Genomic DNA, 20,268 nt, shown 5'->3' with positions numbered 1-20,268 from the left:
GCATTTCTACAAAAACATAAGAAAAGTAACATAAAGGCTGTACATTTTCAGTACCATAGTTAAGGAAATTAAGAAATATATAAAATAGCTGGTATTATCACTCGATGAGGCTAGACTGAAAAGATGTGACTTTTCAGGACTTTGTAACTCTGGTTAAAGAATAGCACCTGTAAAGCCATTGTGGCAGTATATTCTAAAAACTGCCACCTGGGAAAGAAAATACGTATGCAGCAGATCCAGAGAGATTAAACGAAGCATCAACGGTGGGTCAGTAAGGAACCAGGACCTGTTTAAAGTAGGAAAAACTGAATGATACAGGACTAAAAGCACCAACACCATAATCCGCTATAAGAAAATATATGGGCAGCCAGGGCCAAGCCAGGAGTTTGGCGGGAATATGATGAGAATGAGATGTATTAGCAACTAATGGTTATAATATAAATAAATAATACTTTAAATAATTATAATGTTGTTGTTGTTGTCTTTCAGCTCTTCCCGGTTAGGGGTCGCCACAGTGGAACTCCAGTCTGCTAATGATTGGCAGTAGATTTTCACGAACCCCAGGGTGCCAGCTCAACGTTCAATCTTCAGCAAAGGCACGCCCATTTACGCATGTCTTTCGAACGCAGTTATAATATAATATAAAAACTAAGGATACTGTAGACTTCCACCAGCTGCTGGCAATCAAATTCAATGTCAAGTAAAAGGAACTGCAGAAGACAAGAAGAGACCACAGCATGAAAATGCACTGTATGTTCCTCAGGAGGAATAAGGTACTTAATGTTACGGTAAGTCTAAGTTGCTTGATCAAAGACTGACAACCATAATTAAAGAGATTTGTGAGAGGAGTTAAGAGTACAGCCAACACCTTTCTGTTAGATTTCTTGAAGGTCTGCCATCTATACTTTCTTTTTTTTAAATTCAACCTTACCAAGAATTATAGTGTTTTTGTTTGTTTATCCTACTGTATGTTAGTAACAGCAAATATTTCTTCTTCTTCTTCTGCTCTTGTACCTTCCACACTTTTTTTCCTTTCTGAGTCTTGATGCACAGAATTTGTTAAGAATGGATGCCTTAAAAGTATCCTGACCTTATTCCATTCCATCTCTGATAAGCCTCTGGAATTATGTCTTACTTTTCTTTCTTTCCCCAATAAGCCCAAAGAAGCCTTCCTTTCTTTTTTTTTAAATCCCAGTAACAATTTCCCCTCCTTCAGTTTTATTTTGTTTTTCACACTGCATAGGGTGCTTTTTTCCTCAGCCTTACTCATGCCAGTTTTCCTTTTTGCCCTTCCTTTTTGACTCCAGTATGCCTGTTCCTCTTTTCTCGCTGTGCCCTTTACCTCTTTGGTACTCTGCTGGTTTTCTTTCTTATGGATGTGTTCTTCATACTCAAGATCATTTCTATTGCTATGAAAATGCTCATCTTAACTGTATCTAACAGAGGATTTGCTCTCTCATTTATCTCCCAGCAGTCCATCTGCTCCTCAGACAGTCCTTTCTCCTGTCATCCTCGGCCTTATTTTTGCTGCTCTATGTGGTATCCAGTGCACCAGATGTAACCACATGTTGACAATGGTCACTATGAACCAAGGATGCTCATATCTTGCGGTTTTGTACCTCTCTTTCCTTGGATTATACAGTGTTTAGAATCCTCCTACTTCTGGTTTTCTGTTTTCCCAGATAACTGAAGCTTGGTTGGTTAATTGATTTCACTTAGAATTCTCCTGTCTGCTTCAGGGAAGCTGAAATCCCTAAGAAGGATAACTATTTTTCTTCCTGCTTGAATTTTGCACCCTTGCCATGATTTTCCTACTGTTCTCTCACCTCTGAATCTGGTGGCTAAAAACATTGCATGTTCGTAAATGTTAGTTTACCCTACTTTCTGTTTTGATGACCAAGGCACTTACCTTTTTTCTGTCATTCCTGCTTGCCTTCTGCTAGTTGCTGTGATGTTTCCTCTACCACCTCACAACATATGTCTTGCACTGCCTGGACAGCTACTAATCCACCAGTTCTGTTCTCCCACTTATCAGTGAGCAGGTGATACCCAGGGAAGGCAATATCTCAGTGCTGTTTAAAATTTGCTCAGGCTTAACTTATTTTTGATAATGCAACCCCACTGAGAGAAGTGCTAGATACTGCGGTGGTGGTGCTGCGGCAGCGTTGTCGCCTCACAGTTAGACGTTGCCCGTTCGATTCTCAGTTAGAGCATCTTCTGTGTGGCGACATGCATGAATGGGCCTTCCTTCGTTGAAGGTTGTGTGTTAGGCCTGACAAGCAACCATGTAAAAATCTACTGCCAATCATTAGCAGACCAGAGTTCTGCTGTGGCGACCCCTAATGCTAGGATCTGTAGCTCTCTCATTTTTTTTCTTAGGCTTCTGGCTTTGTAGAACATCCCCATCCAATGTTCCTGTGTGTTCTACCGATTTATATAATTATCTAATACTTATTTTCCTGCTAATGATTTTTTTCCGTTTTGCTCTAACTTCCTTATCCTAATTTTAAAGCTACAGCAGCTCTGATGTACATTTTTAGTCAAGAATTTAGCAAGCTTGCCCCCCTCTCAGATTATTACATTCTGTCCATAGCCAGGATTCTGTCTCCAAGGCATTCCTCCAACATCTGGCAATAAACTATATCTTGTTGCCTTGACCATTCCTAAAACCAGGAGTCAAACTCTGAAAGTTTTTTTTTTCTTGGCATATTGGTAACCAGTACTGGTAGCATTTCTGAGAATGTTACCTAACAATCCAGCTTGTGAAAAGATTTTGCTGCTTCCCTGGCCCTCTCCTAAGCTCTCTAAATTATTTCCCTAATTTGACTGCTTGTACCCACATATATAACTACATGTAAGTGCCTTTTCCCATCAATGAGAATCTGCCTCAATTCTGGTTTCATCTTTTCCATTTCAGCCCAGGTATATATTTGTAGGGATGGCCTTGGCAACCATGGGGCCCAATCTGGACTATGCCCCCCCCCGCTACCCACATACACAAACTCACTCCCCTTCTCAGTACCCCTTTTACCTGCTGGCTTCCTGAATTTAAAATTATTTCAAATGAAGTATCAGGAATATATGCTATTACTGTACTTTAAAAACAATATATTTATTTATCAGTTGTTTTGTCATAAATAAGCCAAAACAGAAGTAGACTACCAACTTAGCTTGGTATATTAAGTCCTCTACACACATCATCATCTTTGAGAGGTGCAGCAGACAAAACCCCAGTTTGGACGGAACCATGGGCCGAGGGGGGGAGCACACCCCCACACTTTTACAGCTGTAAGACCGTCTTGTCTCTTGGAAAAAAACTAAAAATTAATGGCTAGCCTGGTCCAGCAACACAGGCTATTACTTAGGACCCCTCAACAATTAAAAAAACTCCATGGTCTTTAAGTGTCCACACCTAAGACCCCTCAACAATTAAAAAAACTCCATGGTCTTTAAGCGTCCACACCTAGGACCCCTCAACAATTAAAAAAACTCCATTTATTTTTAAGCGTCCACACCTAAAAGTAGAATTTAAACTTCCATTGAGGGAGGTAGTAAGTGTACATTTGTTAGGACAGCTCTTAAGGAGAGTTTGTTTCAGCTTTTAAGGAAAGTTTTCAGCTCACATATGCTGCCCCCCAACATACTTCCAGGTAAGGAGAGTTTCATTTTGCGGGTTTCTGCTCACATATGCTGCTGCTACAGTGTGTGTGTGTGTGTGTGTGTGTGTGTGTGTGTGTGTGTGTGTGTGTGTGTGTGTGTGTGTGTGCAAAATGCCCCAGTTAGGTATACCTGGTGGTTAGTGTTACTCAGGATCAAACCCTGTACCTTAGTTAAAAGGGCCTGAATTCTCTACCCATACCTCCACTTGTGATTCAAGGAGTAGAGTCCATAGCTCTCAACTGTCCAGATTTTCACAGAATATTTGGCTCATACTTTTGTTCTGTTCCTCTTAAAATGTGTAGTTTTCTGGCAAATCAGTGAGAACTGAATTCATAAATAATGATAGGAAGAATGTAACTTAAATGGCTGTCTTTCAGGAAACACATGGTAACACAAAACATTTTATTCTAGCAACTTTCTAAGATTATACAAACAATGTTTAAAATGTGTCCCTGGTTTTGGGCTCTTGTGCCCCCCCACTCCATAAATGTTGGCTCTTTCCAGATTTCTTGTGTTGCAAAGTTGAGAGATATAGTTGAGTGTCAAGTGGATTTTACAATATATATATGTGTCTTTGGGGGGGTCTCTTTAGGCCACATATTACACATTACAGGCTCATACACCAGCCTGCTCCCGGTCCGCGGAGTCTTAGATCATAGGTTTTTATAGTTTAGTTATAAGCCATTGTTTCAGTCTTAGTTTGCTATTGCTTTTTAATTTATAGTAGGTTAAACCTGCATTTTTTTGAAGGATGGATGACACATACTGGTTAGTAGACTTGCACATTGGTGTGCGTTTATAAGTCATTGTTTCAGCTCTAGTGTGTGGTTGCCTTTTGATTTTTGGGATTTATGGTAGGTTTAAACCTGCATTGTTTAGAAGGATGGATGATGCATATTGGTTTGTAGATTTGCACATTTGTGTGTGTATATATTTAACACTATATACATTCGTAGCGTTTTATATGCTGTTTTTAATGTGGTATTTGTGGACAACTTAATGTACAATTTATTATGTAAGATTTTATAAAAACATGCTTTCATGAGTTTCTTAAGAGTATTTAAAATGTTTTTAAAATGGAGCTTTTTAATGTAGGAGGGTCCTCAATTATGAGGTCATTAACAGGGTTAATAAGTACATATTTAAACAAGTTTTTCCCTGCCATTTACTGTTTTGTCTGATGAAGGAAGGATACTAAGCCTTCCGAAAGTCTTGGTTAATAAAGTGCTTACATTACAGCTACTACATCGTGATTATTTCACTTATTGGATTTATTGAATCTTCGTCTGCAGACTGCTTCCTTTGGGGTTTTCGTGTTAACCAGTTTGTTTGGCAGTTTTAGTTCGTAAAGTTGAGAGATATAGTTGAGTGTCAAGTGGATTTTACAAGGAATTGAGAGCTTCAGGGGAAGAAAAGTTTAGTGCTGCTTATACCAAGTCTGTTTGCATTGTTAGTAGCACAACAGGTAGTATACTTGCTTTTGATGCAGAAAGCTGTGGGTTCTGCTCCCACAGTATGTAGGTGGATTGCTGATACTGTACTGTGTTGTACTTTAAAGGGGTTGGATGCTGCAGTCCTGAGAATGTCCTCCTTTGGAGGAGTTACCTAGTAACTATGAACCTGTTATCAGTTTGCCATCCATTCCCTATTGCACTATTACTAGCTTATTATTTTTTAATGTAACATAGGCTATTTATTCTTCAAGGGTAACAGGCACTTTATTTGTAGATGAAACAATGAAATGTAAAGGTTTTTGCTAGCAGCAACCTCTCCATTAGTTACAGATCCCTTTAATGTGGAATTATTTAGATGACGTTTACTTCTGCAGAGATTTTGCATATTTACTGATATTGGTGGATTTTAATGACGCAAGTTTGAGTGGCCTTTTATGGTTGAAATTTTCTGAAATGGGTAGTTTTGTCATTATTAGTTCATACATTTTGTTTCATTACTTACTAGAAGACTTTTCAAAACTACAAATTTAAAACACATTCTAACAAGTGGTGTTGTATTATACAAGGAATATAATTTACTACAATCAGGAAGGCGACTCAAAGAATGAATGCATACATGTATGCATGTCCCTACAAATGTGTAAGGAGCCTATTGTTTGAAAACAGCCCAGAGGTAAGCTTAGTCCTCTAGTGGCCAGATGCAAAATTAACGTGGGTTTTCATGCCATTTCAAGAGCACAGAAGTTTACTGCTCATGCTAAGTCTGTTTTCATTGCAAGACGGTATTATTTTAGCAAATGACTCAGTGTTTGTGCTATTTTATTTCAATTTTTTAATCATTGTAGAAGTAAATACGAAAATAGTATACATGCTGAGAGGTTTGAACAGTATTTATCGTAACTGAGGAGAAATAGCCAAGTAATGTAACACTGGAGTGGCTGGAGTGGGGGCTGCTGCTGGAGCGGTAGGGTGTTGCTGCAGGAGGGGCTGCTCTGGGGGGGGAGGCAATCTGTTACTCTGCCTAGGGCCCCATTTATCCATGATCTAGCTCTGGTAATTTACACTGTTTATTATAAATGATCAGATGTTGGAATGAAACAAAGAAGTGTCAATTGTAAAAAAATAAGCACTTTCGTTCTATGTTTGACAATAAAGGAAAGAAAGTGCTTATTCATTGTTTCATTTCAACATCTGATAGTTTATGGTTTTCACTGTTATTTAATAATTAATAATAATTAATAACATATTGTTGAACATATCAGTGCAGTTTTGTGGATTGTGGACCTCAACTGAAGTGGTAGCAGCTCATTCAGGTACATCCTGGGCAGTCAGTTATGAAGTCATGATGATGATGATGATTATGATGATAATGATAAAATAAGACAATGCAAGGAAGAAACTGGAATAACTTTGCTGTTACTGTGTTTTCAGAAGTAAATACAGTTTCTTCCTTGCCTTAACTTGTTTTTTTCATTAATGCAAGTTTGCCCTAGTTTTGTTAGATTTTTAGTCATGCCAGAAAATTTATTTAAAAGAAAAATAAAAAATACTGTGTAATTTTTATTCTGCTTATAAAAAAAGTTATTAAAGCTTCCTGCCTGACTTTAAGCCTTTAACCCCTCAACCATTAACCTGTGCACTTATAACTAGTTGAGGCCACCTCACTTTCTCTTTGTAACCACAGTAATTAACGCTACCAGCCCACATTCAGCACCCATGCAGTGATTTATTTTATTCTTCTATGCCCCATGCCTGCCAGCTACCTAGTTACTGCCATGGCCATTTCTGTTCATTGTTCATTACCTGTTACTATGATGTCAGACAGTCCATAACACTGCTCTCACTATCATCCCAGTAACTGTGAGATGTTTTTTCTGTTTTATTTTTGGTTCTAACCCCTCCCGTGTCATGTGATGTGTACACACACCAATGTGGAGACCTACTATGCCTTCCTCTACGAATTTGTGTGTTCCAGCACATAAACCATGAAGGCTACTTTGGATGTAGTTTGACAGAGTCCAGCATACATCACTGGCACTTAAGTTGCACTTTCTGCAACTCCTTCACCAGAAGGCACTGAGATTGTACTATAGGATGGACTGTCTCCTTCTCCAAAGGATGGGTTCGCTTACATCAGCTGCTGACTATCATCATTCTTCATTAGCTCTTCTACACCTTGGGTTGTTATTCGATCCTAGGTTGTCAGAGCTGCTGTCAGGGCTTCATCTGTCTCCGTAGTGAAGCTAACATCAACACCCACAGAGTGACTTGTGCACTTTCCCAACCTTGTAGCCAATGCACACACCCCAACTCCTATGTACCCCATTTATACTTATAGATCTTAGAGTGCCTCTGCCTCTTCTATCAGCAATTGGAGCTACATTCTTGTCTGTCAGCCTTTTAGTATTCAATAGCTGGAGCGGCTCCCATCCTCAAATATATTTTGTTAGTAATTGAACCTCTGGCTGTTCTGTCCATTTATTTTGCCAAAGACTGGTACCATAATCTCTTTCCCATATACAGTCAGTCAGCATAGTCCCTCTCACATCACTCAGCAACAGATGGATTAAACTTTGACTATCTCACCCCTCCAAATGATGACTGAAGTATCTTATACCCACTTAGGATCCCATCCCATTAATCAGATGTTGAAGCCTACTAGGTCATCCGCTATGTGTGTGCACATGTCACATGCCACAATAGGGAAACCATTTCCAACACCATCTCCTGCAGTGCTTGCTGTCCACCACAAGAAAACATTATGCTAATTAGGTACATAACTATTCCTTTTCACACTAACACCTCACTGATGTAGTTTACAAAAGTAAGCCCACTTTACCGCATTGCTTATGCTGTGCTGTGTCAGCCAGCAAGGTTCCTCTCTCCTTACCATCTAAACTTGCACCAACAGCTCATCCCCAGCATGTGGATTAAAGAAAACCAGCTAAACATGGATTACAACTTTTATTGAACAAACAATAAGCACTTTCACGCAGTAACAGCACTTCTTCAGACAATAGTAAACACAAAAAGGTACCTCCTTATATACAAAACTCTTCACAATTAGACAATTAAGTTAATGTACATGATTTGAATTTGGGTCTTAAGGGGACAGTTTCATTAAGTCCCAGATCTCTATGTGCTTGTAACTTAAGTATCCAGTCTATGTCGGTAGATTCAGTAACATTTCTAATATCCCCTCCCCTATTACCTACACTACACAATTGTAAAACCATAAAATAAAAAATATGATTAGATCCAGCTACATTAACATGTTTGTAAAGTGCATTTTTCATATTACATCTTCATTGATATGTTCCCTAATACGATCTTTAAAAACTCTGTTGGTTTTACCAACAGAAAAAACTTGTACATAATTCAAGTACTGCTAAATATACTAAATTGCTGCTTTTACAATCAGCATAAAATCTAAAATGGTATGTAACCTTAATTGTAGCATGGATAAAACATGAATCACTGCAAACATATCTGCGCATATTACAGGTTCTACTGGGAAAAGAACCCTGTCTGTCAGATCTACATTCAACAATTTTATGCATATTATAACATGTCCTTTCTTTTCAAAGAGCGACTGTTTCTAAAACAAAAGTTAGGAGCATCATCTAACAGTGCTCTACACTTTTCATTAGCCATCAAAACTGGCCAGTTTCTTTTAACAATGTCACATATAGAATACATGTCATTCAAATAGGTTAAATTAATTCTGATCTTATTGGACTGTATATAATTATGACTAATAACTTTACTATCTGATAAATATGGTCTGGCAGAATCAGATCTATCCCCAGGCATTCCAGTAGGCAGTTAATATAGGACAGCCATGTTCTACTAAACCAACAGACAATCTTTTTAGTTATAGCCCTTCATTTTTGGAGCCAATTTTCATCACTATAATCTGTCCCACCTTCAAATAAAACACTTTTAGTACAAGTCATGTGAGTATTAAGAGTCATGTGGGAACTTCTAAGCAGGAATAACATGTACTACAGTAAACATTGTAGGTGTGATGCAGTATTTCCTTATAGAAGGCAGGAAATCCCAGGCTTTAAGTACTAGAAAAATAATGAACCACTTTTGAGTATCTTGAGTTGAACTTATTGCATGGTACTACCAAATATGCTTCCTTGCCACTTCTTAAATCTATTTTTTAATTCCACTTTGATGGTTCCTTACTACTTCTTAAATGTAATGTTTTTTCATCCTACTTTGATGGCTCACATAGTATGATGCAAATTATGTTGTATTTTGCTGGTAGTAAGTCTAATGCAGTAAACATTACTGGTAGTAAAACTAATACAGTAAACATTGCCCCTTTCTTTTCAGCCAGACAATTTTCCCAGTGAATTCTAGATCATCTACATCAATATTCCCTTTACAGTAACTAAGCTCATATGTATATGGCCAAAGATGCTTAACATCAATGACTGGAAGTCTTTATATGAGATCCTCCCATGTTGAGATATACACAGGAATATGGACTGATAAATTATCCTATTCATGCCTGATGCTTGTTGATGAGTTTGAAGTTACTTTATCTCATAAAACCATAGCAGAAACTAGAAAAGTCTATCGCACTATTCTAGCCATCTCTTCTCTCTCACTCTCTTTTGCATTATTACTGGCTTCTTTACTTGAATTTATTTAGATACAAGGATCTATTCTCTGTTAATTGACAAATATTGATGGAGCACTTGCTTGTACTTAATACCTTCATGATTTGTGTTAACTTGAATAATTTTCTCAGCATTTGGCATACAGAGTTCATTATGGAATTGGTGCTTTTGGAATGGATGTTTATAATAACATTCTGCCAGATCACTTCTACAAATACAGTTCAGCAGTATTTTGTCCTCCATGCCAAACCAATTTTTCCAAATGGAATCATTACCCATTAACAGAAACAAGGATACATTTCATAGACTGTGATACATTTCATAACTTACATAGTATCAGTGGCTCAGCAGGTGCCACTCTCACCTTTTGTAGTGGAGAAGTAGAAGACTGTGGTTCTAGTCTTACACCATAGGTTTATAGGTTCATAGGTGTGTACTAGGCTAATGGCCCTGGGGCCTTTACAAGCCTAACCCATAGAAGTGCCCTGGCATTGTGCCGCCCGTCATTAGTTCCCAGTGACTCTATCAAGCAGAGCCACTGGAGTGATCCCCGGGGTGAATTTTGTATTTTCCATCGACTCATCAAGATTTCCTCATGAAGAGGGCCAGTGATGTGCTCTGCTTGACATGTATGGGAAGTCTATTCCATAGCATGGGCAATCTCTGGATTATGAACTTGTCCCTCCAGCATGTTCCGCTGATTGTGGTAATGAGGTTGAGGTCTCTAGAGCATGTGGTGCAGAGGGATCGGGATTTCTTTAGATGTAGTATTTCTAACAGAGCTGGGTCAGACATGGCTTTGTAAGTCAAGCAGAGATCGCCTTTTAGTAGATGATATGAGACAGAGAATAGCTGGAGTTTTTTGAGTCTGTCTGTGTAGGACGTGTTTAAGGCCAAGGATCTTTGTGAGGTACTTTTGTGGTCTCTGCAGGTGTTACAGGTGTCTAGTGAGGTACATGCCAAATGGGGCATTATACTCTATGATTGGTCTACTGAAAGAATAGTAGACAGAAATGATGACCTCTTTCTTCCTGGATGCTAAACCCTTGGTAATGAGATGTGCCACATAGAAGGACTTTCTGACCACAGTGGCAATGTGGTGGTCGAAGGAGAGGTTGCTGTCAACCCCAGATCTCTTATAACGCCTTCAGTGCTTAGTGGGCTCCCATCAATGTGATAATTAGTGGGAACTGAGTTTTTCCCAAAGGGGATGAAGACACATTTTTTGGAATTAAACATAAGGCCATGGTTTCAACACCAATCATTGATCTCAGTGAGGTCTTCTGTAGGATGTCTGCATCACTTGGGGAGTTAATAATGGCTCCCAGCTTGTAGTCGTCTGCAAATTTGATCAGTCAGAGTCCCTCCATGTTGGTCTGGACTTCTGAGAAGTAGATGCCAAACAAGAGAGGACCCAGGAAAGATCCCTGTGGGACTCCACTCATAACTGGTCAGCAGTCTGACTTGGAGTACGCTACTTTCACAGTGTGGGTTCTATCTATGAGCCAATTTGCAACCCACCTAACGATATAGGAGTTGATGCCTAGTTTGCTGAGTTTATCAATAATTCCTGAGTGAGGAATGGTATCAAAGGCTTTGGCCAGATTGAGGTAGGCTGTATGAAATGCCTTACCTTCATCCACCACTTTGGTGAGTGACTCAAAGAAGTCAACCAGGTTGAGCAGGCATGATCTACCTTTCACAAAACCAAATTTCATGGGATCTAGAGTTTGGAAATTACCGATATCCTTGTTAATCAGGTCCATGATGATGCACTCCATAGCCTTACATATCAGACTCCTCAGGCTAATTTGGCGATAATTTCCAGGGTCTGTAGTCGCTCCTCCTTTATAGAGAGGGATGACTGTAGCAGTGTGCCATTTGGTAGTGACAAAGCCTGAGGTGAGGCTGTGATTGAACAGGGCACACAGATGTGGTGCCAGTTCACTTTGTAGTTCATGTAAAACACAGCCAGGGATATTGTTGGGTCCCATGGAAGCTGTATTCTTGGTCTTAGACAATGTAGCTTTAACCTGTGCTGCAGTAATGCTAGGTGCCTGGCAGTCTTCTGGTATTAAGATTGGTCCTTTTGGGGGGGGGGGGGCTCTGAATATGCTGGCCAGTATGTTGGCAATATTTGTTGGCCTAATATAGGAGGTACCATTGTGCAGTAACTCGGAGCAAATCTGGGTATTGCCATGGAGATTCTTGATATAAATATAGAAGTCTTTGTGGTTGTTTTTAGTGTCTGCCGCAATTCTGCCTTCATAGCTGGCTTTGGAGGTTTTGATGAGGGATCTCAACTTTTTGTTGAGGCTAATAAGGGAATTTTTCCAGTCTTGGGACTTCACCTTTTTCTGCAACAGTTTCTTCCTTCTGTTGTAGAGTTTATTAACGGCAGGGGACAACTAGACTGGCTTCCCTTTTTTGGAGGAGAGCGTCTTGGTTCTGTTGGGTATGGCTAGTTCCATGCATTTATGTACGTGTTTGTACAGTAGATTGTTGTATGATTTGGCAGTCATTCATCTATTTTCCATTGACATGGGTGCTGTGAAGTTAGCCACCTCTGTTTTTAGGAGTCAAAAGTCAGCTTTGGAGAAGTTTTTCATGGTGGATATATTTTCGGGGGTGTGTGGGTGAGATGTTGATTTCCATGGTGATTAGTTTGTAGTCAGATCTAACCAGAGAGGAATTGACTATTGGTGTAGAGCAACAGTTGCCCATGTTAGTAATAACCAGGTCAAGGATGTTGCTTCCTGTAGTGGGGGTAAGAATGAGCTGGTTCAGGGCATTGGAACTGATGAATTCCAGGAACCGTTGGGCCAGTGTATTGGTGCATGAGTAGTTTTCCCAGCTGATGGAGGGGTATTTGAAGTCACCTAATATGAGAGTGTTGGGTTGGATCTTAATAGTTTCCAGGGTGCTTAGGAATGTGGAGTGAAAGTCTTGGGACATGGTTTGGGACCTGTATCACCATCTTACCCAATGTTAGTTGTATCTGGAGTATCTCAGATGCATTATATTGGGCTACTAGTCTGAAGGTGTGCATATCCTTTATGAATATGGAGACACCACCTCCTTTGGAGTTTTGTTTCATGTTCTGGGACCGAAAGGTGTGGAAAGAGTTATAGCCTGGCAGTGCAGGGGTGCTTTCTGCTGCTTTAAATCAGGTCTCCATTACAGCACAAATGTCAATGTTCTCCATTTTGAGAAGTGCCTCGAGCGAGTGCATCTTGAGATTTAGACTTCTAGCGTCGAGCAGTATGACCTTAGATTGCATTTATTTATGGCTGTTATGGTGGTAATTTGGTCTTTGGAACACTGCCTAAAAAAGGCACTATAGTGGTGGCAAGAGCCTTAGCCAGTACCTGGAAACCCACAGATGACAGATGCAGGCCATCTCTGGCAAAACACTGAGATCTGTCAATCATGTCATCCCAAGCAGTCAGATGCTGGATCCTCTTAGAATGACACCAGAAACTTAGCCATTTGTTGAAGTCAATTATTTTCTGTTTGTACTGTGGTATAATTCTGGGTGATGGTAGGATGCTGCTCAGGGCTAGGGTCATATCTGCCTGGGCCACATAATCCGAGAGCTCAACCATGTCTCTTTTCATGTAGTCCAGGGAAGTGTGTCTCAGGTCATTCACACTCACATGGACAATGACAGAGTCATACTTGTACTTGTTGTGGAGTGACCTGAGTGCGTGTGTTATGTGTCGGATTCTGGCAACTGATAGACAGCTGACTGTTACCTTCTCCTTATTCAACCTAGTGAGTGGGGCATCAGTGTGCCTCACTATTGAGTTCCCTATGATTATTGTATTGGGCAAGCTGTTTTGCCTTAGAGGCTTATATTGAGGGACACACTGTATTGGTAAACTATGTGTCTTGTGGTTTGTGCTGTGTTGTGGTGGTCGAGTGAGTTTCTGCCTTGGAGGTCTCTGCTGTTTTAGCAGATTTCTATTTAGAGTCTCCGTGAAGGTGGGTGTGTGATTTGTGTTTTTATGTGAGGGTTGTGATGATGGGTGTTCTGGAGGGCTGTGTGTTCCATGTGGTGTGATGCAGGTGCTGACTTTCTTCTCTTGACCAGCTATTACGGCCTTGGCTGGAGAGTGCATGGCTTCCAATTTGGAGATATAAGCACAGCTCTCACAAGTCTGAGTGTTGGGAGGTAAGAGGAGAGGGTTGTCTGTGTACATGAGGCAGTTGCTACACTGCCTCAGAATGCCCAAGTTCACCAGGTTAATAGGAGAAAGCACAGGAAACTGACCTTTAGACATGCTAGGAGGGATGGTCATCATTACTAAGTACTGGAGCTGTTTCCTTATAGGACGTCTTGTTACAATAATTGCTACAAAAAGCCTGATGAAGTGCTAGGTGAATAAGCTAATTAAAGTGCAAGAGAGAAGATAAGGTTGAAAGGGATAGAAAAAACTGTTCAAACAGCCAATAAACTACAATTTCTGGGCCAGAAACTACTCCTCTTGTGGTAGATAGGCTACCTAGTGCTTATCACTCCCACTGATAAGCTGGAAGGCTTCCCTCTAACACAGAAAGGTCTGGGGAAATCAGAAACTTATATAACAGTCCTGGATACAGCAAATCTGTTTCTGGACTACTCTAGTAACAGGAAAGGTGGAAAACAAGCTTAGAAGTTATTTATTTATTTATTTATTTATTTATTTATTTATTTATTTATTTATTTTTCTTTTTTTTTTTTTTTTTTTTGCAAAAAAAACTGTTAACTTTCAGCTGGAATACCTCAAAAAGGGTTAAAAACCATGCAGCTGAAGCTCTGGGTGCTGCAGACATGTATATAGACTATGCTACTCAATTTTAAGGTTGAGAACTCAGTAATAAAAAAGTCACAATGAAGCACAGATTAATCACTTATAGTCAAAAGAATAGCATTTGCAGTATGAAAAAAATACAGTTAAACAGCAACGAAATCTAGTAAAATGCAGTTGAACAATAATGAATTGCAGTAGACAGCAATGAAATATAGTTAATTAGTAAACTGGTTTGAAACAGTAGCTCACAAATCACAACAGTAACAACAATAATAAAGCAGTGATTCAGTAGAATACCGTTATCAGTTTAGTGAGGCTACCAACAAGCAGTAATAAATATGGCAAACAGCAAAATGAAGTAGAAAGAGGTACAGTTTTTTTTTAGTAGAAAGTGAAGAGACAGAAGATAATTTATTTATTTATTTCTTTTACATTTGTTGACTGGGATAGTCTAACTGGATATATATCCATTTTCAGTAGAGTCCTGGGGAGATAAGCTCCAAGAGATTACTATAAAAAAACATTCTGGTAACTAGTTGTTATACAGATAAATACTACAAATTTCAACAGTTGAGATATTTGCACAGTTTATACAAAATCTTGTTTCAAGCATTAATAAGATATTTTAGACTTTATATACAAAAAGGCTTTACTAGTAACTAGTTATACAGATACATACTTCAAGTTTCAACAGTTCAAAAATTATCACAGTTTATACAAATCTTGTTGCAAGCCTTAGGTAAGATATTTTAGACTATATATACAGAAGACTTGAACTAGGTATGTTACATTATCTCTATTAGTATAAGATATATCTTTGTCAAGGATAGGCATTCATAGAGAAAGACACAGACAGAGCAGGTATTAGGTCTGTAGTGAAGGTAAAAGAGATTAGTCTGGATTTGTTGTTGTTTGTCTTTCTGCTTTTCCCAGTTAGGGGTCACCACAGCGGAACACCATCTGCTAATGATTGGCAGTAGATTTTCATGAGCTGATGCAATGTGACTGGGGGGAGTGTAAAGTATCAACTTTATACCAGAGGTGGGTAACTGAAAGCCACCAAGACTTAAGATCTCCACAACAGCTGGGCGGATGGATGGGAAAAAACAGAAAAACAGTTGTACAGATTACAGAGATATGTATTAACACTGAAGTGCAGAAGACAATTGAAAATAAACACTTAACTTTTTCTAATAGCACAGCAGAGCAGTAGGCCAGTATCTCTGCAACTTTGAACAGTTTGCGCAAACAAGTATATCTGATTTAAAATGCCGGCTATTAAAAGCAGATAAACAGAAACCAGCCCAATTATCCAATAAAAAAAACAGTTTTGCAGGATGCTGTTAGCTAGATTAAACCAGTCTGATTTACTTCCTACCACAAAGAAAACAACTAGGACTCTGTAGACAAAAGATTTCACTGCAAGCTGAAAGGGTCACAACAGTAACAGATATTCAGCTCTATCACACAACAAAAAGGAGACTGAAAAAAATTGCACCAGTTGTGCTTGGATTAATTTTTCAGTACTGATACTGCAGTGCAACATAAGTGGGTACTGCGCTCCTTCAGATGAGATGTTAAGCTGAAGTCCCATCTTCCTGAGCTGATGGTATCTCAAGTGGATGCGAGAGATCCCATCCCTTATCAAAAAAGACCAGAGAAATTTCTCAGTATGAATACTAGCTTGGGTCTCCCCTGAAAAGAGGCCAGTGGCCTGTTTGGACTAACCAAGTCAATAAAGTATAAATAAAATAAATATGAATTACCATTGCTAGAGGAGAAGTAGAAGAAACTTTTATTAATATGTCACTGGTAGATGCTTAGTTCCAATTTGTTAAAAATAAAATCTACATTATTGAAGTCTAGTTAGAGGAGAACCTGATGTTTAATGTGTTCTTCACAATGTAATGCTTATTTCTATATTTTAATTCACTAATACAATTATGTGACACAGTTTTTCGTCAGAAAGAAGAAGAACACATGAGGTACGTCTGTATAAAATACTGAGTAAAAAAGTATACTTAGGTGTCACTGCAGTCTTGGATGTTCATTTTGTTGATGTGAATCTGAAATCCGTTCCTACAGAGTGGCTGTTAAGATGTTGACCATATCTATACACAATTTTCTTGTACATCAACAGAATTGTGCAACACATTGTTAGATGTCACTACTATGATACAAAAATGGATATATCTCATGATTAAACTGAGCATTTTATGTATTGTGAGTTTTGATTGTATATATAGGTGATTGATCATGTTGCCCACAATAATATTTCTTAGTTTAGTGAACTAAGCAGACAAATGTTTGGTAGATCAGTTTTGTTTATTCTAGTATTCCACAATCCTCATTTCTTATTTCTCATTCTTTTTTTTACTATTAACCAATGCCTCATACTTCTTGATTCTTATAGGTTCATATGAGGTTACTAGGCTATTGGCCCTAGGCCCTTTATAAGCCCAGCCATGTTATACCCTTGTTCCCTTATTGACCAAGTTGTATGTCTATATCTGCAGTGTGAGTCGATGATCAGCACCAACTGCCCTTATCCAAGAAGGACATAGGTGACACCTCTGGGGTAAATTTACGGTTTCCCATCCAGTTGTCTAAGTTACACTTAAATAGGGTCATTGAGGAGCTTATCTGTCTTTCCAGCATTTCCTCTTAATGTTGCAGGCTAGGTTAAGATCCCTGCAGAGAGTGAATATTGTCCCATTTGACTTGTGAATGTGCAGCATGTCCATTAGGGCAGGGTTCTAGAGGTTATCTTTATAAAGCACACAGAACACTAGACTATGCTAATTTAGAAAGTTCTGAGCAATGCAGTATTACTAACATATTTCAGTAACTTCAAATTGGAATGGGTGGTGCTAAAGATGGGGCACCCCTGTAAAGGCATGTACCTCCCTGTGTGCCCCAATCCTGGAATACAAAATGGTCTCTCACTTTGTTGAGTGTTTTCCCATTTCTCATACATTGCAGACCTTTTGTAAAGGCTTCCAGATATATTTTTATGCAGTCATGAGAAATATACTGCACTGCATTAAGCAGCACTCATTGAGAAGGAAGTTTACATATGTATTTTACTACATTTCTTTAACCAGTCAAGAGGAGATGTCCATTAAGCAGCAGTCATGAGGTGTGTATGTGTAATATCCCATTTAGGTGTTTCTAGTTAAGTGACTTGCTCAGAGACAAATAGTTGGAAGTAGAAAGAATTGAACTCTGTACCTTTGAGGCAACTCATTAACAGATTTGAGCCTTAATTCTCCACAATAACTACCAGACCTCGCTCACCTTCTTCTTTTTGGTAAATCAGTTCAGAAATGTATGTCTATGCAACACCTGTTGTAGTTCTATTAACCTCTTAAGTAAATTAGAGCTGTCTTGTACTTAATGCTCTGATCTGTTAACAAATTACTTCCTGTAGTCAAAAGTACAGGGTTTAAATCTCTCCACCTTTACAATTTCATAGGTGCACTGCTTACTAGGCTGCTGATCTGTGAGAATCTTTTGAAGCCTAGCCATACATTCCCATGAGGCTTTTAGCCCTTATATTTAAGTATGAATTACCCAGATACATGCTGAACATTTACATGTTGCCCCTATCCATGAGGCAGAAGAGTGCTAAACCAGGGGTGAATTTGTGGAAACCCATCCATTCATCCAGATTATACAATGCCCCCCCCATTAATATTCCAAAATGTGCACGCTGATTGGCCAGTGTGCCCATTGTAAATCCCACAATATACCAATGGAAAAAGGTCCGGTCGCCCAGACTTTTTTCCGTTGGTATAAAGTGTCCAAAACCTTTGTTTTTTTTAAATAAATAAAAAAAAAAGAAAAAAGAAAAAAATGGAGCAACGGAGACTTTCTTTTCTCCGTTGCTTCCATTTTAAAGCATTGATGTACTGGGTATGTGTGGGAACGCAAGTTCCATACATTTGCGCAGTACATCAACACAAGGAAGCAGTATATCACCACCAGCGGAAGAACAGTAATGCACCATCATACAAAGACATTATTTAAGAAAATTAAGTATTTTTTTCTTAAATAATGTCATTGTATAATAGCAATAACTGACTCCATGGCTGTGATATACTGAAATTTACCCACGGCTGGCTTTATTTAATCACTTGGGCTTCGCCCTTGTGATTAAACCATGCCAGCTGTGGGTAAATCTTCAATATACCACACCACATCGTTGGTTATTGCTTAAGCTTAATTACATTTCAACAGAGCGTGAGAAGTACTTTGCTTTATGCAGAGTGGAAGATGATTCCACAGAAGTGGTATTCTCTGTGATTCATATCTATCCATCCAATATGTCCTATTTATGTTGCAAAAGATTTGTCTGCGGTGTGACTGTGAGCAAGGAACTCAGTACTTCCGAGTAGGGACGTTCTCTACCAGGTTTACCTTGTTAACAAATAGATAAAAAATAGCATTTATACTGTGCCCCTTTTGTGGCCTCCCCCACAATTATTTTTGGCTTTGTCCAGAATTCTTGAGCAAAGAAATTAGGAATTATTTTGGTATTTTCCTTGTAATATTTGTGGTTTTCTTGCAAATTGTTGTAGATTATAGTCATTAAATAATGTTAGGGATGTGAGTTACAGACTTTGTGTCCTTCAGAAAATGCTTGTTAATATGACTCTAAATATATAAAAGAAAGATTTAAAATATGCTGCTGATTGTTGTGTCTTTGTCTCTCTTTTTGTAAGACAACAGGTTGGGAGGGCATTGAAGTATACAACGGGATGCACTGTATGGTGCTCAGTGAACTGAAATATACTCCTCAGTCATTATTTATTTATCTGTTCAGTCATTTTAAAGCAAGCAAATATCTGAATGTATACAGTCATACAATGGGCTGTAATTGATTGCTACATCTGTGTCTGTGTGTTTGTGTTCATGTGTGCAAAGTGTATCCCAGAATACTTACAGTGTAAAGGAAAGAATTCATTCTAGTAAGTAGGGGCTTCATTATATCAGTTATATGCTTTGGGTATGATCCTTGCTTTTCTTGTTTTGTTGATGGTTGACTACTGACAGCGTACTTATCTGTCTGTGAATAAACTGCACAGCATGATGTCTATAAGTTAAATGTTATCAGTGAATGCTTGTTTAATTTAACTTTTTTTTTGCAGGCACAAGGATGTGAAACGCATTGCGTTGGGCTATAACAGTTTGCTACATAGTGAAGATGAGTTAAGGCTATCAGCTATTAATGAGATGCTTCTTGTAGTGCAGCTTTTAAATTCTTCAGCCTTAGTTTGTCTAGTGTGAGTCAAACAAAGTCATTTTGTTAGACAGTGTTCCTGGGCAACAGACACTTGTGTCCAATAGACTGTTCCACTTGTGTCTTCATTTTCTGATAGATCACTGCGAGTTAAAAAATGACTAAGATTAATTAGTAATGCTAATTATTAGAATTTCATACTTCTTGTAGTTCAAATGTTCAGAAAATGGATGTTGATGCAAAACCTGTTGTTCTGTCAACTTTTTAAGTGAATTAAAGTAGTGTGCCTCTTGTCTGTCTCCAATTTTGAAGAACATCACTGATTTTTGCCTCGTATTTATGCCTTGTCTCTCATTATTTTTTTTCTGGTAAATCACTGAGGGTTACTGCCAGTCAATGATGCCAGTCATCACAGTTTCATAGTTTTTATTGTTCAAAAAATGCACATTCATGCAAAACGTATTGTTCTGTTAAAATTTTAGTGA

This window comes from Protopterus annectens, chromosome 2.part0 (genome assembly GCF_019279795.1).
Source record: "Protopterus annectens isolate FY-2018-M chromosome 2.part0, PAN1.0, whole genome shotgun sequence".
In the NCBI taxonomy this organism is placed as follows: Eukaryota; Metazoa; Chordata; order Ceratodontiformes; family Protopteridae; genus Protopterus; species Protopterus annectens.
Note: the sequence above shows the minus strand (reverse complement) of the source record.